Source organism: Stegodyphus dumicola, chromosome 1 (assembly GCF_044657685.1).
Source record: "Stegodyphus dumicola isolate Sdum_Otavi_A_Nest chromosome 1, ASM4465768v1".
NCBI lineage: Eukaryota > Metazoa > Arthropoda > Arachnida > Araneae > Eresidae > Stegodyphus > Stegodyphus dumicola.
Genome location: NC_140768.1, coordinates 114753631 through 114781043, shown reverse-complemented (window position 1 = coordinate 114781043; position 27413 = coordinate 114753631). Strand labels below are relative to the sequence as shown.

Here is a 27413-nt window from a genome sequence, read left to right as displayed (position 1 = left end):
TTCAAATATGCGGAATAAATCTTCGATACAGTACCTCTTGAAACATTAAACACCTCGGCTACCTTGCTTACGGAAGTACCTACCATACGTGCTCAAACAATTTGCCCACGTTCGAAGTCTGTTAACTCTGACATAATGCAATGACAACCTCACATAACAGTAGTCCGACAACAACTGAACTGTTGAGCACATTTACGAAGTTGTATAGGTGGCGTCAGTAGTCAAAAACGCCAGCACCACCTACATATTTCATTAAAATCAATCTTTCTTTTCAAGCATGCATTTCACAAGGTGTTTCCATAATTTTGTCCATCCACTGGCATTTGCTTATTATGTCCTCTTTCTTCTAGACTGCGTTTCATGCCTGCTTCGCCTAGTCTCCATTTAGAATACAGAGAAAAGTTAGGTTGAACATGAAAGCAAAGGAACATAATGGTGTTGTCGTTTGTGCATGGCATGTGGATCCTAACGTCCTAAACGTGGTGGACTTTAAGGGTTATTGACGTTTTTATAAAACGTGCAGAAATTCTGAAAAGAACACGCAAAATACAAAAACGTTTCCACTGAAGATTTATTTCGTTACATACAATTTTTGTACCTTTGGATGTTCACTATAACAATATAAAATTATATTACGTGTACAGGAAACAGGAGGACATTATAAAGCTCGTACATTTCATCCAGTGGTTCCATATAACGGGGTTTGACCGTATTTGAAAGAAACCCAAGTACATTACGATTTTCTTATTTGTAGCAAACGTCCATTTTACCTTGAAGACAGTCATTCCATTTAAATAGTCAGTGGTCTGTAACCTGCTTAACAGAGAACAAATAAAAAGTTAGAAAAAAATCTCAGCATAGTAATGTACTTCCTTACTTTACAAGCACACTTTGTGTGTTGTCATGAAATTAATGCATAAAGAATACTTCTATTTAAACACGTAAAAGAAGAAATTAACTAAGGGAGAAAAACCAGATGAACACAATTACGTCCCCACTTCGCTCTGGGCAAAAACTAAATCGACAAAAGGACACTAAACGATTCGGAAAAGGAAGAAAAGATTGTATTTCTTCTTAATGCTGTAAGGAAAAGATGGCGAAGGACAATGCTTCAGTAAGAAACTCAATACCCTAGATTGGAGATAAATATGCAGACGAAATACATTTAAATTTCTTCTTTATAAAAAAAAGGTTAAGATTTCTTATCTAACAGCGTATGCCTGTCAATACCTAATCCATTAAGATTCTTTTTGATCCGTTATTTTTTGTGACGGAAGAGAAAAAAAAAAATGAAAGCTCTGAATTCTTTTGACTAGTTGTGCCTTTACTTAGAAGAAGAAAAGAAGTCATGATTTAAGACAGTCGGCTGAATTCCGTAAGCCAATTAATCTCTACTATTAAATAGTGAGGAACATGTATGTATGTTCCTCGTATGGCAGAAAGCCCACAGAGCTATCACATTTTAAACACACGTAATCCTCCTCCTGAACATATGCAGCTCGAAGCCCGAATTTAGAATCTGGTTTTGATTTGTTTTGCATTTTGTACGAATTTAATGAATTTTTGTGTAACAAACACAGCCCTTTAAAAGTGAGCAATGACAACATTGCTCGAAAGAAAACATTTTTACCTTTAGCCCACTAGACTGTTGCCATTCGACAAAATGTAAGATATTTTATCATTCAGTTTTATTCAATAGACCCGAGTTAAAATCGATACGAGGCAATCAACAGACTTGAGTTAAATCGAGTTTTAATCAGCCGATTCAATTACTCGAGTATTTAACACCTCAGTTATAATTAATTATTGATAATATGTGACGGGTTACTAAAAGTAATCATTAACTCGAGTAATAAAAGATCCCATACATTACAACTCTTATTCAGAAGTTTTAAGCTGGTAAACTAGACTGTTCTGCATAATTTCTCGAAACAGTTTTTCTGTACACAACAAACTACTCATTTACAAAGTTTCGCGTTATGTTATGAATGCCCTGCCTTGACGTACTCGAGGGGCACTAATTGAAAGCAATTACAGACTATTATTCTTCGACAAATACAGGGTGTGTCACAAAATAAGTCCCTAATATGTGAATCCCTAGCGGCTTGTCCGCTCAATTAATCGGAATGAAATTTCCGGTATTGTTATTTGAAAACACGCGCTCGATATTGAGATGATTTAAAACAATACAGATCTCACAGTTACGGTGACAGTGAAAGAATTTCGAAATTTTCGAATGGAAAAGCTCACTTTTTTCCTTCGCAAACTGGTAAGTCCACTGAGAAACCATAAATGGAATTAGAGGATATATGTATGACGAAAACTGCCGGTATAAAACCAAAGAAGAGCATTGTAAAGGTCTAATAACAACACAGGAGAGGAGAGGAAAATAAAACATTAGAATTACAAGTTTTCAACTTAAATTTCAGGATAAGAGTCATCTTACGCAACTTTGCAGCTTCGTGGCCATCGATTCCCCGACATCACTCTGATGGATTTCTGGTTCTGGAGTTAACTGAAATCTAGGTTATACACATCAAATCCAAGAGATTTCTCAAAACTGAAAGATGCTATAAAACGCGAAGCTGTACAGATTTATACAGATTTATCAACAATCTTCCATAGTGCGTTATCGTCTGCGAAGACGGGCACGTTCAAAACTTGTAATTCCAACAAGATTTATGTTTTCCAACGCGCTGATCATTTGGAGCAGGAAAAAACTGGATGATGCCATTGAAAGATTTCAAAATGTTTTCACAATAGCCGAAATCGCGAGAGCTCTGTTGTTTTAAACCATCACAATCTCCCCCGCATACTTTCAAAAAATAAGATCCAAAATTTCATTTCGATTGGTTGAACGGATAGGCCCCGAGGAATTCAAGTATCAGGGAAGTTTTCTTATGATCATCCTGTAAGCAATGTCCTTTGGTATATTAGTAACAATAAATTACATGAGGAATTGAATGTTGTGTAGCTTAGACGTGTATACTGTAAGCTAGCCAAGAAATTTATTGTAAAATCTTTCTTTATTAATAATGAACGTCTTAGCGATTATGATTATGATAATACGATACTCGTTATATAAAACATCCGAGGACGATCCTTAATCTAAATATGACCCAAGGACAGCAAATATAATTTGTGCTGCTTGTTATTATTATTTACACGTTCTATTCAAATGCAAATTTGTAAAACTTCTAACATTTTGGACTGTAGGACTTATCAATCACAATGATGTTATTTAAAATGGCATGAGCCGAAAAACGAATTATTCCATAGGGTATTGCCTCGTGCATAGAATAGAGATGTGTGAAAACGACTTGCATCGGATCAGATCCGAACAACCCGTCGCTCACTGAAATTAATCTGTTCTTTTTGATGATTGAACGCTCACTAACAATACCTTATTTAAAAAGATCCAGAGTGAATCAAGAGCAACTAGCAAGGATGCGGCGAAGAGCGGAATGAATCGAATGAGCAGTAGAATCGGAAATATTGACTCAATTTTTCAAAAGCTAGCTCCTAAACTGATTTCTTTCGTTTTAAGAATCCGCAAAACCTGCTTTCTACCCAGAACTAAGAGTAAAATTTTAGAATAAAAACTTTTCAAAATGTCGGTAAGTGATATAATTAATTCACTCTTATATGGGAGGATAATATATTTTTAAAGTGATAAAATTAATTTACTTTTATATCTGATAAAATTAATTTTCTTTTTAAGTGATCAAATTAATTTACTTTTATATGGGAGGATAATATATTTTTTCTCCGCTGAAATGAGAATCGAACTTTCCTGGCACGCTTCCAACAAGATCTCCGCTCTTTTTTCGCGATTCAAAACAACAGATCTCTATTACTGGCTCACTTCCAGCACAAGAGGTGTTCGTAAATTGTAAAAAATCTACAACTTTGGTTTCTGGAATCGAAGTAAATTCGCTCAGTGAAGTGAATCGGTTCTTTCAGTCGATCAGACAACTCTAGCATAGGCAGCCTGACAACTACACGATTTCAATCCGATATTAAAATATGAGAAACCAATATGCTGCCCCTGCCTGAAATGAAATACTTTCGTTTTCCACGCGCCAGCGTTTTGCCATTCAGTAAAGCGTAAGACGTTCAAATTTAATAGATTAACAAACTGAGCTTAAGTTATAAGCTCAATTCTAAGGAATATTTTTTTCTGCTTGTTATCCGATTGATGTAAATAAAAAGCACTTTAATCACTATATGCTTAAGTACACTAGATGGACTAATTAAAATAATTTTTATATTTTTTTTTCATATTTATTTACTTCTCTAAGTGGCTTGCTCTTGCTTGAAACAAATTAGACACGTAAATTGAAATGTTTTATTCTTTTCAGCAGCAGTAATCAGTCGCAGATTCGAAATTAAATTAAATGGGAATGCTGAGCAACCGAAAATTCATTTCCTGTAGTTAAAGGATTTGGACATTCTGTCGTTAGTTCACCGTAGAAAAATTTAAAGTCGCTAAGAGAATTTCCTTTGACCTACTTTCAGTTTAATTGGCTGCAACACAAATTAGTTCTTAGCACTAAAATGGATGTCCTTTCCACTGCAGTGGTCGAAAGCTTTTGTAACTAATTTTCATTATTACTTTCTTTGTTTATTGCCTTCCTTAGCCTGATGACCGAACTCTCAATGTTCGGATTTTAATCGAACTCTTAACTTTCAGGTATTTTTTGGGCATTCATTATACATCTGTTACAGTGAGTGTAAAACAAAATGCGAAGAATCATTCTGAGCTTTCATTGGTTTATTAGTAGCATTTTCCTTTATCAGCATCTGAATATTATGTCTAGAGTCAGCCTGTTTACGCCGAAATTGAATCAAAGAGCTGATTGACTTTACAGGATGAATGAATAGTGGCTGCATAAAAAGGAGTGGCAGCTCTTTTACAGTTCGCGAAATGCTTTTGCTGAAATCGTGCATATTTTTCATATCTCATATGTTCAAGTCACTGAAATGGGAAAGTGCTCCATTCCTTCATTGGATTACCTTGTTTTTTTCCTTCTAATCTTTTTCAGATTATTTTTCAACTTTGTTTCAGATTCTCCTCTACTAATGTAGACCTTCCTTGGCTAAGGTAAGTCGGCATTTTTATTATTTCTCACATGGAGATCATACGCTGAGCATCGCAGAAACTCTGGTACTTAAAACGATAACGAAAATATTTCAATTGATGCAAGGCAAAACGCAATTTCAAAAACATTTGGAAAATAATGGTGAAACACCCATAAATTTAGAAACAGTCCATATGAGCAAACATTAGTTATAAACTGAAAAAAAAAGTGTTGCTTAAAAAACGATAAAAAGTGGTTGAAGCGTGACAGGAAAGTTCGTTCCTCCTAGGTAAACACGAGTATTATTTATTATTTAAGAGAAACATCTCTGGCTTTTTAAAGCGAGCATCTGCATGTGGATATTACTGCATCTACATGTATTTTTTGGTTTTCTGTGCTCTACCCAGAGAAGCTGTTTTAGTTCATGAGCTGTTTCAAAGAACCGATTAACTTTACTGATAGAGCGAACTCCAGATTCGTCCAAAAAGGCATGTATCAGGGAAGTTTTCTTATGATCATCCTGTAAGCAATGTCTTTTGGTATATTCGTAACAATAAATTACATGAGGAATTGAATGTTGTGAAGCTTAGACGTGTATACTGTAAGCTAGCCAAGAAATTTATTGTAAAATCTTTCTTTATTAATAATGAACGTATTAGCGATTATGATTATGATAATACGATGCTCGTTATATAAAACATCCCAGGACAATCCTTAATCTAAATATGACCCAAGGGCAGCAAATATAAGTTGACTCTTTTAGAGTTCATTTACTGGGAGCTGTTAGTGGAAGCGTACAAGAAAGTTCGGATTTCACAGGAGAATATAATGTTTATCTCTCTGTTAAAATTAAGTTTAGTTTTTATAAATTCCCAACACTTTGAATTATTTTTATTGTTGTTCTCTGTAGATAGAAAATTTCTGGAGACAGATCTTTAAACAAGTAAGAACTATTCGTAAAATATCTGATGTGGACACCACATGATGTACTTTTATTACGGCCTACTAAATTATACACACTTTTGTTGCACTTCATTTAAATTCATTTCTTCGAATTATCCTAACTTAACGACCCGATGCTTCGTGGCAAGTTGAAAAGCACATGAAAAATAGCAAGTTTTGAAATTCTATGCCACGGTTAATTTTTGTTGTAATGGAGTTAAACTTCTTGTATTTTTATTTTTTCAAAACGAGTGTAAAATGTTCCCAAATATAAGTATAGGAAGTGGGAGATCACATTAAAAGTTAAATTTCGTTATGTATCCAAATTTGTTTTTTAATTTTACATCGTCAAAATATGAATGTTTTCATCATTTGAAACATTTCTGTAATTGGAAGTATATGATTATGACAAATGATTGCGAAAATAAGTCCTAGTAAGGGTGGTGGGTATATCTGTATCTGTACTGTCGATTGTAATAAGAAAGTGAGGTGCCCCACTAAATGCCATAGCAGTCCCATATTCAAAATTTCAACAATCTACGGCTAAATATTTTCGAATTATGCGAGATACAAACTGCACACAGAATTTACAAACAAAAATCCATTTTACAGGTTTGGTAAAAGGAGTTCTTTATTCTGTCTGTACGTACAGAAGTCACATAAAAAATCGTAGAAATGGATTCAGAAACTATCAAAATGAATATTTCTTGTTAAATATGGTACCTAAAATTTTCCGCTATTACAGTATTCCCTTTACCTCTTTCAAAACAGTAAAAATATGTGAACAGTTCTAAATTGATTAAACTTCGGTTTATTAGGGACTATGAGCTTCTATTCCGTAGCAATGTGTTGAAAAGAAAATTATCTGGAATATGGCTGTGTCACGAGATCTATCTGCCTAAGGAGAGGGATGTCTTCGTGGAGGACGTTCTGCAAGAAACTTTCTCGTGTTCATGTTAAACATGAGGAAAGTCAAGAAAACACCCATGCACCCAGCCCAATCTCCGAGATTCGAAACAAAACGACATCGAACTACCAGTATTCTGTGGGCGCAACCACTCAGGGACCTCTGTGAAGATGGAGGGCAATTTTATTAGTAAAATAACTGCTTCTGAAATTCGCATATTTTTGCTTTATATACAATCTGCATGGGATCGTAAGGAGAATTGCTAGGATAGGCCATTTTTTGGTGTTTTTGTCATCAAACTGCGATCTTCCAACTTTCCGTATAAATTCATCCCCTTCTCCTGATTTGCTGTACACACTGTGTCTATAAAAATCCTGAATCATCCTATATTTTCGCAATCATTGGTCGTAAACATAAGCTTGTATTTCCGAAAATGTATTGTTATGAATTTTATATACATGTAAATAGTACTTGATCTTTACTTAATATGTTTCACAAACAATAATCACTTAACATATGGACTCTATTCCTTCATTTTTATTTCATTACACTAATTATAAATAAGATGTCAGCGATGCGAAATAATTGATACAAAATAAGCGAGCCATTCTACATGGCTGTCACAAACACAATTCTATCAATCAATTATCTTGTTGCCACACATAAAGTTCAAAACTAAAGGAAGAAAAACAAAAAGAAATTTACGCTGTTTGCAACAATAAAATGAAGCAAACGATACTCACATAAACAGTACTTGTAGTATCTCTTGTATAATGTAAAAAAATCTGATGTGTACACCACACGACTTCTTTGTACGGAATATTAAATTATACGCATTTTTTCTTGCATTTCATTTAAACTTATTGGATTGAATTAAATCTACTTCGCCGACAGCGCATAAACACAATAGAATAAATGCATTCTTTAAAATTCACTCTATTTGTTTACCATAGCGACACTCTGGCGCTATGCTCACTTAACACTATTATATTTCGTTCATTGCTAGTCATATTATAAGACTTAGACTCTATAATTGACCGAGCTATTGCGAAGAGCAGTGTTGCCGGTTCCAGAATTAAAGCCCAAGTGCACTTGACATAAAGAAATCCGGACGTGGAGAAAATCTCAGATAAGAAAACGGAGAAAAGGGGAAGAAGAGAGGTACAAAAGGAGCAAGACAATCCAATCGGACAAGTTCGCAAAACGTGACGAGCGATCATAGCTTCCAAGGAGGACCCAAGACAATGCAAATCAATGACAACAATATGAGAAGATACACTACAGCAAGTGTTCCAATGACAAATCCAAATAAAACTAAACAACCTCAATCAATAGTGCTAAATACAATACAATACAATAAAACTATACAACACAATTTAATACAACTATTCAACGCAATACACTACAGCAACTCAACAACAACCTAAGCAACCTATTTACAACTCTACTTTTGCATCACAATGCGAAAAATCTCACAGCATTAGTTTTATCAATCTCCAAGAACAATATTCAAGCTACAGAAGAACTTCAATCAAAATCAGATGCGTTGGAAGTATAAACACTACCAATTGAGGAGCTAAGTGAAAAAGTTGTCGTCTCCTTCCATGAAGGTGTGAGCTGCAAGTGGTCTGAATCTTCTATCTTCGAAGAGAATTTCATAATTAAGGACTTGGGAGTAATTAACAAAGTCACATTGCACAGCTTTGTTGAAGAATTTTTCATTAGATCTTCTGATGTAATCTGGAATCGTCTCAAGTTTTAAGTCTCTGTGTAAAAGTTCATTGCGGATAAGATAGTGTGAATCAGTAATAATGCGCAGAAATTTGTTTTACACTACTTGTAATTGATGCAGTTGAGTTTGAGTGACCGTGTTCCAAGCAGGAGCAGCATAACAAAGTATCGGTCGAGTGCAAGTGGTATATAAATATATTTTGGTACGTAAGCTAAGATTTGAATATTTTCCAATGACCGGGAGAAATCTGCATATTATGCCCATGGCTTTGCTCTTGGCACTATTAATGTGGTTAGACCATGTGAGCCTTTGGTTCAAAATAATCCCTAAATATTTGGCCTTTGTGATCAGAGGAACAGCTTCCTGAAAAAGGTAGAGATCTTTAAAAGCAATGTTTTTCTTAGTTTTGCTAAGAATTAAAAGTTGTGACTTGCTAGCATTGATTTTTACGCGCCAATTTGGTGCAACCAGTCTTCTACGGCATAGAGGTAATTTTGCATTTTGTTTATTGCATGATTAGCTTGGATGGATTTAATTGCAATCGCCGTATCGTCGGCTTAACATGCTAACAGAGAGTAATTGTCCAAACCAGGGTGAGGAAAATCTAATATGTACAAAAGATATAGCACTGGACCGAGAATACTTCCTTCTGGGACGCTGGATCTTATAAGTCTTGAATTGGATTTTTCATTTCCTTGAGCGACGAAGAAAAAGCGGTTCTTCATATTATAACTCAAAATGCACAAAATTTATATCATTTAAAGAATTATCTAATCGTTGCCACATGTTCTATTCAAATACTATAATAAAGCTAGAACGATGTATAAAAGAAACTAAGCAAACAAAACAAAAAAGAAAATGTTTTTCACAGACGATTGAGTATTTCGCATCCAATTAATTCCGTTCTTAAAAAAAATCTGATGTGTACACCACATGACTTCTTTGTACGGTATACTAAATTATACGCACTTTTTCTTGCATTTCATTTAAACTTATTGGATTGAATTAAATCTACTTCGCCGGCAGCGCATAAACCACAAAAGAATAAATGCATTCTTTAAACTTCACTCTATTTGTCTACCATAGCGACACTCTGACGCTTGGTTCACTTAACATAATTATATTTCGTTCATATTATAACTCAGAATGCACAAAATTTATATCATTTAAAGAATTATCTAATCGTTGCCACATGTTCTATTTAAATACGATAAAAGCTAGAACGATGTATAAAAGAAATTAAGCAAACAAAACAAAACAAAACAAAACAAAAAACAGTTGTTCACAGACTATTAAGTACTTCTCATTCAATTAATTCAGTTCTCACTTCGCGACAAGGCAAAAATACATAAAAAGTCAAAATATCTGCATTAAAAATTACGAAGTAAATCTTAAAAACTTATTTCCTCGAAAACAATCCAGAAAGAATTAAGTATGATTTAATTCGCAATAATAAATGAAGGCGTTATCTTTGTTGTTGCGAAGCTAAGTTTCTCTAGATTCGTAACAAATCCACTACTCTGCTGTTTCAAATGTAAACAAGCAATGGCCGCCATCAAAAAAATTATTAGGCTTAGCGGCACTTCTAAAAATATTGCATACAGATTTACTAAAGGCATAAAAACCTTAACCGAAAGATAATTACAACATAATTCAATCATTTTTAAAGCAAAAAATGCACAATTTACAAACATATAAGAGTAAAGAAACTGAGATCACTGAGCCGGGTAACAGAGTGGATATGTATATAAATATATTTATATACGTTTGGTGCGGCAGATTGCAATTAAAATACGAGGTGCACATCTGCATGTTATAGCAGTCCTATATACAAAATTTCAACGTTCTGAGGTTACTCGTTTTTGAGTTATGCAAGATACGTACGTACGTACGTACATTACGAAAAATTCTCTTCAGAATTCATTTTAAAGCAGTTTTATAATTTTTTTCAAGGTAAAGAGTCTTTTATTCTGTTTTTACGTATAGATATCACGCAAAAACATCGTTAAATTGCATTCGATAGCGGCCAAATTGGATAGTTTCGTTGAAATATGCTGCCTGAAACTTTTCGCGATTACAATACTTCCTTTTTACTTCGTACAAGGAAGTAAAAAAAATACAAAGCATGGCCGGATAAACTTTATTACTGAAGTAAGTCCATTTAACATTTAGATAAATTAGGGAGATAGCGCCAGCTGCCGCTAGTTGAGACAAATTGGTGAGTTTGCAACAATATCTCGCCAAATTGGTGGGATAGCACCAAGCTGGCGAAAATTTTGAAAATTAATTTTTATCGCCGAATGCGGTGAGAAATGGCAAAATATTGCCAAATCTGGCGACATTTAGGTCCAATCCCTATGTAACTAACGACGTATGCTTTCCAGCATTCCGAGAAACGGAAGGTAATTTATATTTCTCAGCAGCCGGAGGAAAACTATATAAGAAGTGAGAGAGCATCAACGTTAATTCAGAGATGAGTTTAGTTCCGATGAGAGTACTGAAAGAAAAATTTGCGAGTTTACACATTTGAGGCCTTTTGTATTGCCTTATGTTCAACAATTTGAGTTTTTTTTTAGTCATAATTATTAGTCGTCAAATATTGTGTTCTGTCATACTCAGGAGAATTACGTGAGTGTAAAAAACTCCAGAACTGTAAAGTGTTTTCGGAAAATTAAATTTCGCGAAGCTATCATCGGTTTCGTGTGCATTTAAATCACTACAAACCCGTGTGCGTGCAAAAGTATGAATTGGCGCAGAGATTTACGTTTTCGTATTTTTAATGAAAAAAATTTAATACAAAATTTAACTTTTTACATATTTTTCCTGTTTGTATAGTTGGAAAATTTTGTATCCGTTGAACGGAAATAAAGCACAACAAGTCTGAATGTTACACGACAAAAATTGATTAAGGTAGTTGATGTTAAAAATCAAAAATCTTATTTAGGAGCTGTACATAAATTGAAAAGCGAAATGTTTGCATTTGTTTGCAATTAATAATAAAATATCGTTTAAAAAAGTTTCGGATGTTAAAAAATTACGTGGCAAGTATGTTTTTGCAAATTGATGCAAAAAAATGTTAGCATAATTTATTTCGAAATAGAGAACTTATTCACAGACTCTTATAGAATTCGTGTTCTAGAAAAAACTGGCAGATTTCAGTATGGTGATGTGGTGACTCGCAATGTTTTTTAAATTAATTTAAAAAAAAAATGTATACTTCTTTGACTGTTGTCAAATAGAGCTCTATGCTGGGCAGATTTTATGATGCAAATTGTGAGGTTTTGGCTTTTCAGTGAAAGAGAAAAAACTGAATCTTATGAGTATGCGTTATACAGTTGATTCGTTTAATTTAATAAAAGGAAATATTTTTATCTTTTGTTTGTTTGAGTGTAAATGCTATCTCAGTTCTGTCCTTCGAATGGAGGTTTCTCATTCGTTCGATCTTTTGAAGGATGTAGGATATTCTTTACAAAAGTTATTGAACATTTCATTTGCAACCATACATATCTTAAATAGAAGTTAAAAGTGAATTCGTCAATATTTCCGTTAGTCATTTTCATACAAATATAGAAGCATTAATTTTTAGTCCAAAGGGGCTTTGTTCCTGAAGGACTATTGTTTTCGTTTTGCGATTTTGCGTTGGTTCACTATAAATGTCCGTTTCACTTTTCAAACTGTTGCCACCAAATGTTAGAGGCCTTCACTATATTTGAAGAAATTAAATAATGAAAAATCTGCATAAATGTATGTATATTTCTCGCATTGTGATAAATCAACGGTGCATAGAGCCATCGCGAATATCGAATGACGTAATCCTGCTGCGAATATGGGCATGTGGAAGCCCAAATTTGAAATTTGGAATTCGTTTTATGATCGATTTCATATTTTGTTAACCTTTAAGGAAATTTTGATTAACAAATCAAGGATTTCAAAGCGAGCAATGGTAACGTTGTACAGAAAATCCTTTTTATCTTCAGCGCGCGAGACTCTGTATCGGAAATATTGCTCTTGAACTGAATTTTACGGTTAAAGTGCGAGAAACGTGATATTTAATAAATAAAGGTAACAGAACAAATGTTAAAAATCGCTACTTTGGACATAATTTAAAATCTAAAACATTTCAAATTTTCTTTCTTTTTTAATTTTTTATTGAATTTTTTATTCGATGAATAGATTATAATTGTAAAGAAATAAAGTATTTCCATATATTTGGTAAATTTCTTACAGCTACTTTAAAATATTTTCACAGAAATCTGATGGTTCTTTTAAATGGTGTTCAGATTCTGTGCATGTTGTCCATTCTGTATTTTCTGTCTCTCCTGCGGTATCACTGTCACTTTCACATTCACTATCTATTACCCCGATATTTTGCCTCCTCACCCTATTGCTTCATCGCTATTTTTCTCAACGCTATTCTCCTCTCTATCGTCAAGTTGTCTATACATATACGTAATTTCATTCTTCATCAGCGAAAAGCCTAACTTATCTTCACTTCAACTGGTTCCTTCATCGTATCCCATGCACATTGCGTTACATAACTTTGAAAATAACATTGCTATTGCCAGATCGTCAAGTTTGCACTAATGTCGAAAACGGATAATAACACCAAATGTAAAAATGTATTTTTTTTTCTTTGAGAACAGACTTCCAGTGCACCACATATATACAACGCGGGGCTTACAGAAGTAAGTTAACTAAAACATTAAAGGTTACATGCATAAATAAACATTAAAAGTTACATGCATAAATAAAGCGAACAAAAGCAGAGAACAGCAGTCTGGACTTCACGAAAACAGATGCGTTTACTGGCCAAGTCACTACGAACATTTTCAAATCGTTCTGTAAGCGTAAGCTTGGGCCATCAAATGTAGGATATGAGAAAATCAAATGTTCCACATCCTGAGGAAGTCTTTTTGGACATTCACATAAATTGTTTGATCGTAGGTTAAAACGAAACAGGTAACTTGCAAATTTACCGTGACCAGATAAAAACTGAGACACTTTAAAATTTAAAGAGAGGAAAGACTCGGAATTCAGTCTATGGTAAATAGAAGGAAGGAACTTTTTGGTGACTTCAGCATTACAAGATGAAATGTATTCCTATTTCCACATAGCTAAAAGCTTTTTATAATGAAAGGACTTCCAATAACTCTTTGGAATGCTAATGTTGATATCAATGGGTAAATTTAAGGCATCTTTAGCTAAGAAATCAGCTCTTTCATTTCCGTAGAAACCATGATGAGCACGCACATAAGCAAAGCAGATATCAATACCTCTAATTCTAAGTGAACTAACAGTTACTAGGGTTTCGATAACTAATTTATCGCAACTGGTAATACTGTTCAAACGCTGAAGAGAAGAAAGAGAATCGGAACAAATAAGGTACTTTGAGGATGTTGTCCCATTATCCTGGATCCATTTGACGGCAAGTTAAATGCATAGAAGTTCTGCTTGAAAAACTGCATTCATTTCGTATACGGTGTCTAAAATACAAACCTCGAAATGGCCTTCAAAAAGAACAAATGCAAGGCCAACCTTGTTGTTCATCTTGCTGCCATCTGTAAAGAAAACCATATGAAAACTTATTTCAGAAGTTTCCTTACAATCGCAGAAATTTATGGGTTCTAAAGTAGCGGGATGAGGAAGATCAGTGAAGGGGACAATTCCATTAATACAGTCTTCCAAAGCATCAGTTGCCAATGACTCAAAAATATTATTCTTACATGCAATTTCAAAATCAATAGACGGAACTCCTGCAAGAGCAAAAGTAGCCTCATAACTTAAGGTTCTATAACCACTAATAATACGAAGAAGAATTCTCCGTTGAATCTTTCTTAAATTTCTTTTGTCAACCTTCTTGGCAAGAACATGTCCCCAAGCACGACAGCGTTACGAAATGAAAGGTGAAAGGTACAATACACTGCTTATACATGCATTTCTTAACATCGTAGCTTACTCCAAAAGTATTTTTGGCGATTCGGTGAAAGCCATTAATAATGTTTCTACATTTAGCAGAAAGGAATTCAATGTGCTTTTTCCATGTTAATTTTTGGTCAAGAATGACACCAAGATACTTAACATTTTCTACAAATTCCAACGGAGAATTATCGAGCATCAAAGGAGCAATATTTTGTTCATCAAACGTACTGGGAACAAATATATTGAATGACGTAATCCTGCTGCGAATATGACTTAAATTGACTGAATATGAATTTACTTTTTTAAGGATTGAAACTGAGTTTATAAGAAATCGCCCAACTGGAGACAAAATCTAGAACTTCTTGTGCTCTCAAAAGAATGTTATTCAAAATCTTTCCTTGGAAAATTAATAGTAAGTCGTCTGCAAAAGCATTTTTTAAACAACCGTCGAGATGACTTAAAAGATCATTTATGATAATGTTCCAAAGCGTAGGTCCGGATACAGAGCCTTGAGGACACCTTTTTCTAGAAAATAAACCTTAGCTTCGTTCCCAAGCTGAAGCTCAGCGGTACTCTCGTTCAAGAAGCTTTTAAGAAGGTTATAGATATTAAGTGGTATACCATCATCTTTTAAAATTTTTAAGATAGATGGCCACCAAGCATTATCAAAAGCTCCTTTGAAATCCAGGAAAATAAGAAGTGTAGTATACTTCATTTTCTTTGCACACTGCAAGATATTACAAAGGCGAATAATAGCATCTTCAGCGGACTTCCGAGGAGTAAATCCGAACTGAGAATCATTATAAAAGTATTTCTGTCTCAAATACCAATTTATTCTGTTAATGAAGAGAGTTTCAAGACATTTTCCCAAAGTAGGCAAAAGACTAATGCGTCTAATATTATCAAGATAAGGGGTTCTTGTATCTAAAGTTTTAGGAATTAAAACAACCCGAGCCCTCTTCCATTGTTCTGGATAAACTGCTAATTGTAAACAAAGGTCTGTGAAAAGTCTGTGTAAAAATGTGCTATCCACCGCATGAAAGTGTTGTACAATTGCATTAGAAAGAGAGTCAAGCCCAGGTGATTTGTTCTTCTTGAGATTTTTAATAACACTGTTAACTTCTGAAGTAGAGAACGGACAGTCCATAAAAGAAATATAAGGTCCATCAGACTCAGTACGCATAGTTCTATGAGAATCTATATCATCACGCGCATTATCTCTTGGGAGATTCTTTGTCATTATAGTAACAATTGTATCACTCAAACTCGAAGTAACACTGCCATTCGGGAGTTTAATTCTCGAAATCTCAATCCTTTTCGCAAAATTGGTCTTAACCCCATACTTATGTATATGTTTCCAAACATTGTGAACATTAATAGTTGAGAGAAAATTTCTCCACGACTCAAGTTTGGCATTAGCTAATTTAGCCTTATAATTATGCCGCAATTCGAAATATTTAATTTTATAAATATTTTTAAGAAGACAGTTTCTTTCTCTCTGGAATCTACGCCTAGCAGCATTTACATGCTTTCTATAACAATCAATTTCCTTAGACCTCCAAGAGACCCCATTCTTCTTACTTTTCTTCATCGGAATTGAAAGTAAAGCACAATTAAAAATAACGGTAGAAAGTCTGTTTACAACATTTTCTAATGCAATACAATCAGAGCAACTGTTAAGAAGGATATTCAAGTTACACAATTCTCTCTTACAAAGTTCAGTAAATAAAAACCAGTTCGCTCTTTTTAAATTAAAAGTACACAAATTAGAAGATAAAATCGGACGGAATAAAACAAAATTAAAGATAATCATTTTATGGTCAGAAAGAGAATCTTCCTCAGAGATATCCCAACCGTTGAACGTATGGCAGCAGTCTTAAACTACAAAGAGTAAGGTCAATATAACTCGAGCCTTGCGTGGAACAGAAAGTAGGTCCGCAATTTTCATTAAGTAGAAACAAATGATTCGCACTAATAAAATCACTAAACTTCGTTCCTCTAGCATCAGTAATAGGACTATGACAAATCGCTGATTTGCTATTCGAATCCATACCACATAATAAATTGCATGGTTTTCTCATCCTTAAAATACTTGAAATTTTTAATAGTTCTATGTCAATATTAGTTTGGGGCTCGAAATAAGAGGAACAAATAGTTAAGTAAGATCCATTAATTTTTATATCTAAAACAACATTATTATAAACTGTATGATTTAAGTCCAAAAAAGGAGAAAGATTCTGGTTGCGAACAATAACAGGAGACTTGAAAACTTCTGCTTCGGAATCATAGTAAACTATATTTTATTGAAAAGCCAGGATGAACACCTTTATAAAAGTGCGGCTCCTGAATCAGTGCGACATCAGTGTCATTTGTCTCCATATATAAAATAAGTTGCTGCGTAGCAAGTTTTGATTTGTGCAAACTTATTTGTACAAAAGAAACTAATTGTCGGACTTACCCATAATTAATTTTTGAAGCTTTAAGGTTCATCATAAATGTATGGCTGGGGCAAGTTCCAGAAAATGCTTATGATTTACATCAACTTTCTTAGTTGCATTTTTCGTCTTTTTATTAAACTTTATGCAATTAATACACACTTGCACTTCGTTTTTATCACATTCTGAACTCTTATACTCACCAGAGCAGCAATAACAAGCCAAGGGATTTCTGCAATCATGACACTGTTGAATACAGTTATGAAGCAATATTTTCAAAAAAATAATAACTAAATAAACATTATTACTGCTCGAATTATCTGCTCAAACTGAATCAAAAGTCACTGAACACTGTAAGTTTGTTCTGGAGTTCGAAACCAGGCCAACAGGCCGGCTGCATGGACGTTTTGCTGATGTTCTCCATGTGTAACGTGTATACGAGCTAGTTTCCCATAGGATAACTTCCCCTTAGGCATCCCTCCCCTTAGGCATCCCTCCCCTTAGGTATCGCCGTAATTAAATAAGCAAAACACCAACAGCTAAAGTATCGAGAGTCAACTCTATAACATAAAATTAAGTGGTAAACGAGAGTCATCTTTAAAGTGCAAAGGGTTAATAATGCATTTTTAAACGTGGGAAATTTGTAAATTATTTGCGTGAAAAATCTTTTACTACCAAATGTAATAATATTATAAACTAAAGACACCAGTAAATAGCATAATCAAAATGTATTTAAGGGGGAAAATCAGCTTCGATTTATTCTACATTTTTATTTACCGACGCCTCAACGCAAACTAAATAGGACGTTAAAAATCACTAATTTTGAATTTAAATACCTGGATTAAGTTTTTAGTGCAGTAACTAAATATTTAACATTTTATTTTTTATACCAAATGCAAAATTCTCCTTCCAATCCTTTCTAGGAATCAGAGGAAAGCACAATACGTTAGATTTCTTAATGCTTACAAAATTTCCAGTTACAAAGATGCTTCATTTAAAACATTTTTGTAATTGGAAGTAAATATCTACGGTTAAAGGTTGCGATAATAAAGATCGTGTACAGACTGATGATAGCATTAAATTTTTGATTTCTTTATTTTCGCAAAACTAATTTTTCTAAACTTGGCATTGACAAAACGCGAACATTTTGATCATTTAAAACACTTCAGTAATTGGAAATATATAGCTACAACTAACGGTTGTGAAAATAATGGCCGTATTGAGTATATCTACCTCTCTCTCTGTATATATATATATAATATATATATATATACTATATATATATATATATATATATATAACACAAATGTACATTTATATATATATTTGATATATATATATATATATATATATATATATATAAATGTACATTTGGGTCTGCCGATTGCAAGAATAAAAGGGAAATGCGCAATTGGATGTTTTAGCAATCCCATATACAAAACTTCAGCGTCTACGGCTGATCGTTCTTGTGTTATGAGAAATATATATATATATATATATAATTGTTTCATAAGAATAAATTGAATTTAAATAAATTTAATTTAAATACAAATTTAATTGTTTTTTCGTATATATACATACGTATCCATTTTACAATCGGTTTCGTAATAGAGAGTCCTTTATTCTGTCCTTAAATACAGACAGTACGCTAAAAATAGTCAAAAGGGATTCGGAAACTGATAATGGGAATGTTTCAGTTTAAATATAATACCCGAAATTTTTCGCGATTACAATATCTCCTTTACATCGTGAAAGGAAGTAAAAAATATGCAGTAAGAATTTCATGCCCTAATATTATCTGATACTTGGTTGAATTTTTTTTTCCTTCAGTGAAATAATATACGAAACTTTTGACAGGGAGATTGATTGCTACAACATCCGAAAAGACCCCCTGTCTTTTGTCGAAAATTTACAGCATAAAGTCTCAGGAAAAGATGTTAAGAAGAAGTTAAAATATTTAAAGCCTCGAAGAAATATTCCAAAAGAAGAACTTTTCTCCTTGAAAGTCAAACATTCGCAACAGTAAGAAGAAAACTAGAATTTTTAAAGTTTCCTGTAGAAGAATAAACTTTCTTCTAAAGTATCAAATATGAAACAGGAGAATGAATGCATTTGTCATAAAATTAATCGCTGAATATGAAAGCCTAAAGAAGATCTTTAATCTTCTGGATAAATAATATCCTGAATAAAGTAAAAATTTAATGCATTTTTCATTCCTCTTGATTAACAGTTCATACTGACCTTTAGTTGAAGATCAACTTAATCTTCAACTAAAGATCGATGGGATGATTTTTAAATAATGTAATGATCTTCAGTTGAAGATACACTAAAGGTCAATGTGAACTCTTAAGGAAGAGGAATGAAAAATACATAAAATGTGTACTTTATTCAAGATATTATTTAAAATTAATGTGACCCGCTCAACTGCACGAACTAGACGCTTATAATTACATTCTTTTAGCTGATTGCACGAAATGAAGCTAGCAGTGTCTCCGAGAAAAGTTACGAAATTAAGACTTCAAAGGAAATATCATTTTGTCCTTTCCCGAATCTGTTTTGGCTATTTTTCTACGTGACGTCTGTAGTACATACAGGCAGACTAAAGGACTCTTTATTCCAAAATGGATTGCAAAATTTATTCAAATTGGTGTTTTTCCTGATGCGTCTAAGAACGTATGCATTTGGCATAACTCAGAAACGATTATCGTAGAAGATTGAAACTACCTTGAACTTTGGAAATTTTGTGTATGTAATACAAAATGTAACGTACCGGTAGAACGTACAAATTTTGTATATGGAACTACTATAACATCTAGTTACGAACCTCCCTTTTCTATTGCAACCGATTAGAGGAACTACTTAAAAAAAATGCTTTAGACAAACAACGAAATCTAAATTTTAATGTGGTCTGCCATTTCCTATACTTTTTTTGGAATGTTTTATACACACTATGCTAAAATAAAAATAAAGCAAGTTTGACTTCTGTACGGCAAAAATGACAGGAATATTTAATTTCAAAATTTGCAATTTTTGAAGCCGTTTTCAAATTGTAGGTAAAAAGAGAGATTTTTGAGAAGTATGAAGATGATATAAGTATCGAAAACTTATAGCTATTGCGTACCTTATACCGAGTACGTAGTGTCTATGATTGTGAAAAGCAAAGACGCTATTAAATCGGTGAACCATGCGAATGGGTTCAAATCGATTGCCAATCAAAAGATAGGTTAGACTATGTTAAAAATTTGCTTTGGATCTAGATAACAGAAAAACGTTTAAGTAGAGTGCGTTACTTATAATACAGTATATAGTATTTCACCCGCTGCATTTTTACTTTAGCATTAAACAACGTTATAATAATCACGATAGTAGTTTTTATAAGAAAAGATTACTTATTTGTCTATTATTTCTTATTGAAAAAGCTCGTTTGATATACGTCCAAAGATTTGAAACGAATTAATGAAGTATATTGAGGTGCTACCGTATTGTTTTGCTGTTTTGGATACGCATAAAGTCGTTCTATAAGCAAGATAAATATAGAAGTTGTTTTTTGCTCGGCAAATAAGCTTATTATTGTTGGTGTAAAAGTACTGATTCCCTTCATCTACAGGAAGAATTTTCTGTTTAAACATATATATAAAGCAACTTTGCTTTTTAATTATGCCTAAAAGCCTACATAAAATTAAATGCGTTGTCCGTATCTTTATTGACAGAATTCCTGTTTTCAAAGTAATTATTAACAATAAATAGGTTCTAAAATGTGTCATTATATTCAATGAGAAATTCATTTTTCTCCCGTCTGATTCAGACTGCAACATAGTTTTTAAAAAATGCATGAAATATTTCAATATTTTTTATCATTTTATTTTAAAAGAGAGCAAATATGTATTTTATCATCTGAGAAAATTTCAAAATTAATATAAAAATAGACAATATTTAATTAAAAGTCTGAAATTTAAACCAATAAACTCCAAATAGTTTAAAATTCTGAGCGATTTTAAAAAATTCGCCAAAGATTCAAAAATTTAATTACAGTCTTCCTGCAAGTCTCACTTTTTTTCACCTGTATTTTATGGCAGAAACAATAAAATTCGGGTATGCTTGTTTGTTCGTTAAACTGAGATATATACTACAAAGATTTCTTTAAACGTGAAATACAGATATCTGATGTGGACATCGCATGATTTCCTTGTACGGCCTATTAAACTGTACACAGTTTCGGCTGCACATAATTTAAATTTATTTAATCGAATTTTACTAGAGATATATTTCTCATTCAATCAATTCGGTTCTCTTTTCGCGTCAAGGCAAAAATACACATAAAAAAGTCAAAACATCTTCATAAAAAATTGTAAACTACAGAAAAACCTAAAACAACAAATAGCAATTAAAAAAAACAATTTTTGCAATTAAAATTAGAATTTCTAGGCAAAAATATTCAATTCGGCCAACGGGCAGGAAGACCAAAATTTTCGATAAACAAAGATTTAAAGTTAACTGCTGTTCCCACTAGCTTGATAAAAGATGAATAAAAATGAAGTTGGTGTACCAAATGACTTAATTCACTATGCTAATAACAGCTTCCTTTGTACACAAATAGTCGCCACATTAAGACCTAGCGACACTTTTAAATTGTTGATGATTTTAAAATTATTGTATGCAGATTAACTAAAGGCATAAAAACCTTAACCGGAACATAAGAGGAACATAATTCAATGACTTTTAAACAAAACAAGCACAATTTCCCAACATATAAGAATAAAATTTTTCTTTATTTATATATATACTAGAAAGCCCGGCGGTCATACGAAATGACCGCTGTTCTAGATATTATAAATTGTAATTAAAATGATTTGTGAAAAGGTGTCTGCTAATTTAAACTGAATTACCCAGGGCAGGCGGCGAGGACGCCCCTTTGCTTACTGCCCCACGGGGTTTCCGCCTTCTACTTGCTTAATTACTTAAAGTAGAGTGCAATGAAGGAAACTACTGGCGGTACATTTCTTAAGAGCCCTCCGCTAGCTCAATCAATAAAGGTGATTTAAATAATGAAATGTTAATTCACATGTCAAAGATCTCTTTGTACACAACATTTCTTGTGTAGATCTTTCCACCCTTTTTAAGCTCGCCTTGCAGAGGACCATCCATTATTTTTAATTTTACGCCCGTTCTTTCACGAACTCTTGAACAGGCAACATAGACCGTGTTTAAATGCAGGCTCAGATAAAAAATGCCAACACGCTTAAGCGTTTGTCCCTGAGACTTATGGATGGTCATAGCAAAGGCAAGTTTTACAGGAAATTGTCTACGTCTCAATTGAAACGGCAACCCTGTGCCGTGTCAACTTCACCCCATTGGCTAGTACAGTTACGCAAGCAACCGACTATCGGCGACAAACAGACACTTAAGTAGCATATATATATATATGGGGTGAAGTAACATTATCTCCTCTGAAACGGCTGGCTCCCAGGCTTAGCGAAGCACACCGCTGGATTTCGCAGGTCCGTGACACAACATTTTGACCATCCGCGTCTTCTTGAGACTTTAATTAGCCGAGATATTAATTAAAAACTAATTTTCCCCTACGTTTTCCCTACATTTTCCACTTTCTTTCAAGGGTTTTCCCTATTACAGGAATTACTACGTGCCAAATTCTTTTTACACGAATATGTATGAAGCTGCGCCGAGTTGAAATTCGAGACGCGTATCCTCGGATTCCAAAAAATTCTCCGAATCCACCGATACCGTTCTCATCTTCGTACGACTTTAATCGGCAGAGATATTAATTAAAAACTGCGGAAACGTTATTTTCCGCGCTCATTTCTTCGAGTTGCAACAAAAAACTATCGGCGACACACACTTTAGCCGCTTATATAATATAAAGATATGCGTTTGTACAGCCGATTGCAATAAAAAAGGGAGGCACACAGATAGATATTCTAGCACTCTGATATGCAATATTTCAACTTTCTAAAGCTACTCGTTTTTAAGTTACTCGGAATACATGCATTGCGTACGTAAGTAAAAAACTCTTCTAAATCCATTTTCGAGTCCGCTTTGGCAAAAAAAAAAAAAAAAAAAAAAAAAAAAAGTCCTTATTCTGTCCGTACGCACATATATGATAAAAGATCGTCTAAAGGATTCGAGAATGGTCATAATGGATATGTTCGTTGAAATAACCATAATGTTTTGCGAATTCAATACTTCCTTTACTTCTACGAGGAAGCAAAAACGAATATTGCCAATAAATCATTAAGTGCGGCAAAATGGCAAACTTGAAAACAATTTTCATCTGCTTCATACTTCAGTATTTTAAAATAAAAATGTACAAAATCGCTCATAACTATATTTTTATAATTTCTGCTTTAAAAGAAGACGAAAATTTGTTTTATAAAATGTGAAAATTTCAAAATTTTATATCGGATTCCCTTTGAGAAGTTGAAAATTTAAAATCCTAAATGTCACATAGTCTAAGGATACGGCGAGTTTTAAAAGTTCGCCAAAAATTCATAAATTAAGATACACTTTTCATACAAGCTTCATTGTAAAGATTTTTTTCCAATTTAATCTATGGTATAAACATTAAAACTCTACTCGGCCGTACAAGTGTTTAGTCTGCTCGTTAAACGTAGATACACGCGAAAACACTTTTAAACATTAAGTAAAAAAATATCTGAATCGAATTTTTAAAATATCTCTTCACCACATTGCATCGTCATCGACCAACAGAGTCTGTAGAAATTTTAAATTCAGTAACTTAACAAGAAGTATCTTATAAATCGATGACGAAATTCCACGCACAGTAAAACACCATAAGTGAACTAAAGAAAAGCTTATTAAAAATTTTGGTTGCGTAATGTCCTAACGCGACCCCTTAATAAAAAGCGCAAAATTTTTTACCAGTAGAAAAAACAAGTGATGTACAATTTCTGAGAAACAGATTCAAACGAATCATTGCTTGGAAGCTATATTTAAAGCTATCATCACAATATTTCCACCAGAGTGAAAGGAAAAAAATCTGATGTGTACATCACATGACTTCCTAGTACGGAATACTAAATTATATGCATTTTTTTCCTGCATTTCATTTCAACTTATTTCCTCGAATTTCACTAAAGATACATTTCTCATTCAATTAATTAAGCTCTCATCGCAATAAGGCAAAAATACATAAAAACACAAAATATCTATATTAAAAATTGAAAGACATAGAAAAACATAAAATAACAAATGCAGTTAAAACAAGAAAAAGAATTACAATTAAAATTACAGATTCTACTCAAAAACAAGCAATTCTTCCAAAGGGCAGGAAGGTATATTTTTTTGTGCACTAAACTGAAAGTTTACTTTTGGTCTCGGTCGGCAAAAAGACAATGAAGGCGTAGAAACTGACTTAATTTGTTGTAGACATTAAACTGAGTCAATATATAAGATAATTTAATAACTTAAATGATAATTCCAGAATGGATCAAGCATGATTTAATTCGCAATAATAAAAGAAGACGTTACTTTGTTCTTGCGGAGCTTAGTTTTTCTAGATTGGCAACAAATTCACTTTTCTACTAAGTTTCAAATGTAAATGACTGCTATGATAAAACAATTAGGCTTACTCGCACTAAACAACTTTTAAATTGTTGATAGTTCTACAATTATAACATGCAGGCTAACTAAAGGCACAAAATCCTTAATCGGAAGATAAGAACAACACAATTCAATCATTTTTAAACCAAAAAAAGCACGATTTAGAAACATATAAGAATAAAAAAATGAGCTCATGGAGCCGAGTAACAGTGTGGTATATATATTTATATACAATTGGTGCAGCTAATTGAGACCAAAAAATCAGGTGCACAACTACACGCTATAGCAGGCTTATATACAAAATTGCAACGTTCTGAGGCTACTCGTTTTTGAGTTATGCGAGATACATACGTACGTACGTACATACGCCAGGAAAGAAATCTCTTTTGAATCCATTTTAAATCAGTTTTATAATTCGTTATTCGTTTAAGAAAAAAACAGTCCTTTATTCCCTCCTTGAGAAAAGTACGTACAGATCTTACTTACAGGTCTTACGTACAAATGTCTCGCAAAAACAACGTTAAATTGCATTCGATAGCGGTCGAAATGAATATTTTCTTTGAAATATGGTACTCGGAATTTTTCGTGATTACAATACTTCCTTTACTTCGTACAAGGAAGTAAAAACTCGCTTGTAAGTAACCTTATGAACAGATTTTAGGGATAAAAGCCTAATTAAAACGTAAAATACGAATGAATTAATATTTTACAATTGCAAGTCCTCATTTTTTCCTTCTATAAAAAACCGCAAAACTGTGCCACGGCGGTTGCACTAACACGCAAGTATAAAAATTCAAAGAATCGCTTCTTCAAACATCTCAAAGACTAATTTTTATTACGCTTTATATATTGAGCCAATTAACTTATGAAATCGCGTTATTTCTAGTCCAAAAGGGGCTATAATTCTTTCAAAAGGAATTTTCGGGTGTATTTACATGTTTGAGTCACTTTTCAAATTATTTCCACCGAATTTTATCATCGCCGTTATTACATTTAAAGAAATTAAATAATGAAGGATCTCTAAGTATGTATGAATGTCCCTCGCATCGCGAAAAAACGACCATACCAAGAGCCATCCAGTTTTTAATAACGTAGTCCTTGAACCAAACACATCCAAAGGGACGTTATTCTCGAATAGGATATTATTCTCGGAACAGCATTTTACCCTGAATCACTCTAAAGGGCGTATCACTTTTCAAATTGTTGCGACAAATATTATCGCCCTGTATCATACTTAAAGAAATTAAATAATAAAGAATTTGCATAAATGTATGAATATTTCTCGCATTGTAAGAAAACAATGGCACGCAGAGCCATCAAATTTTGAACATCGTAATCCTCCACCCGACAATGGCCACTTGGAAGGCCGAATTTCGATTTTCGGATTGGTTTTATTATCTAGTATTTCGTGTTTTGTAAAACTTTAAAGAATTAGTGATTTCAACAAAATCAGCGATTCCACAGCGAGCAGTGGCAACACCGTATGGAAAATAAAAACATTTTTATCTCCAGCGCGCGAGACTGTTTATCAGGAATTCTAAAGCTATTTGTATTTGTAAATATTTTGTGATTTTGTTGTTGAAACGAATTAATAGAGTGTTATTTAATAAATAAAGTAAACGCACAAAAAATTAATAATAAAAAGACAACTAAATTTTTTGTAAATTCATCTTAGTAAGAAAATTGAACTATGATGTGATAAACTGAAAAATCAGAAAAATGTATGCCAACACTTAATGCTGCATTGGATATTCTAAACGTATACTACTATGCTGATTTTAAAGTTTTTGTAATTTTGCTTCTGAGCTGTATATGGTGTTAAGTGTGAAGAAAAAATGTTTAATAATAAAGCTAAAAAGACGAAAAAAAAATGAGTTGGTAGGAGTGAGTGTAACAGCAGACTGGTAAACTGCGAAGAGAGAAAGCGTAAAAAACCTTTGCAAACCCTTTTGGCCGACTAGCAGAACGATTTAAAAGCCAGATGTGGAAACACTGTTCGAAATACAACATTTCTGCCTCCGGCACGGAAGTCGTTTCCTGTTCCGAACGTGTAAGTTATTCATCTTAATTTTAATATGCAAAGTCGGTTCTGTGAAAGCAATGAGTGTCCACAGCCGTAAAATAAAATTCTTTTATTTTCATTATTCTTCTGTTATCGGGACCGGATGCAGAAATATGTGTATGGATGGATGTGCTAATGTATACATGTGTATATGTACATGCGTGTATGCGTAAACACACATAATTACAAAACAATTTTTTTAAAAAACAAAATATAAACGTGACAAGCATTTTCGCGCATTAAACTGTTGAAAAATTATCGGTAAAGACATAAAGTAAGAAATTTAAAATTAGTTTTTCACAAAGACCCAAAATTGAAATTCGTAATTGATAAATTTAAAAAAATCCTATAAATGCGACAAAAAAAATGTAAAATTTTAAAACCAAAACTTTGAAACAAGCAGTACCCCAATTCAAAACATTTTTTAGAAATTTAAAGAAAAAAGAACAAAAAAAGAGGAAGAATTCAATCAACTTCAATGTCACTTCAACAGAAAGGAGGAACATTGAAATCAATTGAAATCTCTTTTCTACAAAAATCCTTGCTTTTCTGTATCTTGAATTAGCTGATGAACCGTTTCAATGTATTTTAATTATAATAGTTCACTCGAAAATTCTGTCCCTTCCTCAAAGCAAGGGGAAAAAGTATACATACACACACATACGTATGCATACATGAATTTATGAATCCGATCCTGATGACGGAAAAGTACCCTTTATTCTACGCACCAGTGTGTTCCTATTCATTAAAGGCTAAG

General features: G+C 33.2%; 1 long non-coding RNA gene across 1 annotated transcript in view; it reads right to left on the bottom strand.

Moving 5' to 3' along the window:
* Positions 1-553: 553 nt before the first annotated feature.
* Positions 554-27413, bottom strand: part of LOC146999212 (uncharacterized) — a 51779-nt gene continuing 24919 nt past the window's right edge. Inside the window, exon 2 of the long non-coding RNA XR_015039527.1 lies at positions 554-813. This is a non-coding gene — a long non-coding RNA (uncharacterized LOC146999212). The remainder of the gene's footprint in view (positions 814-27413) is intronic.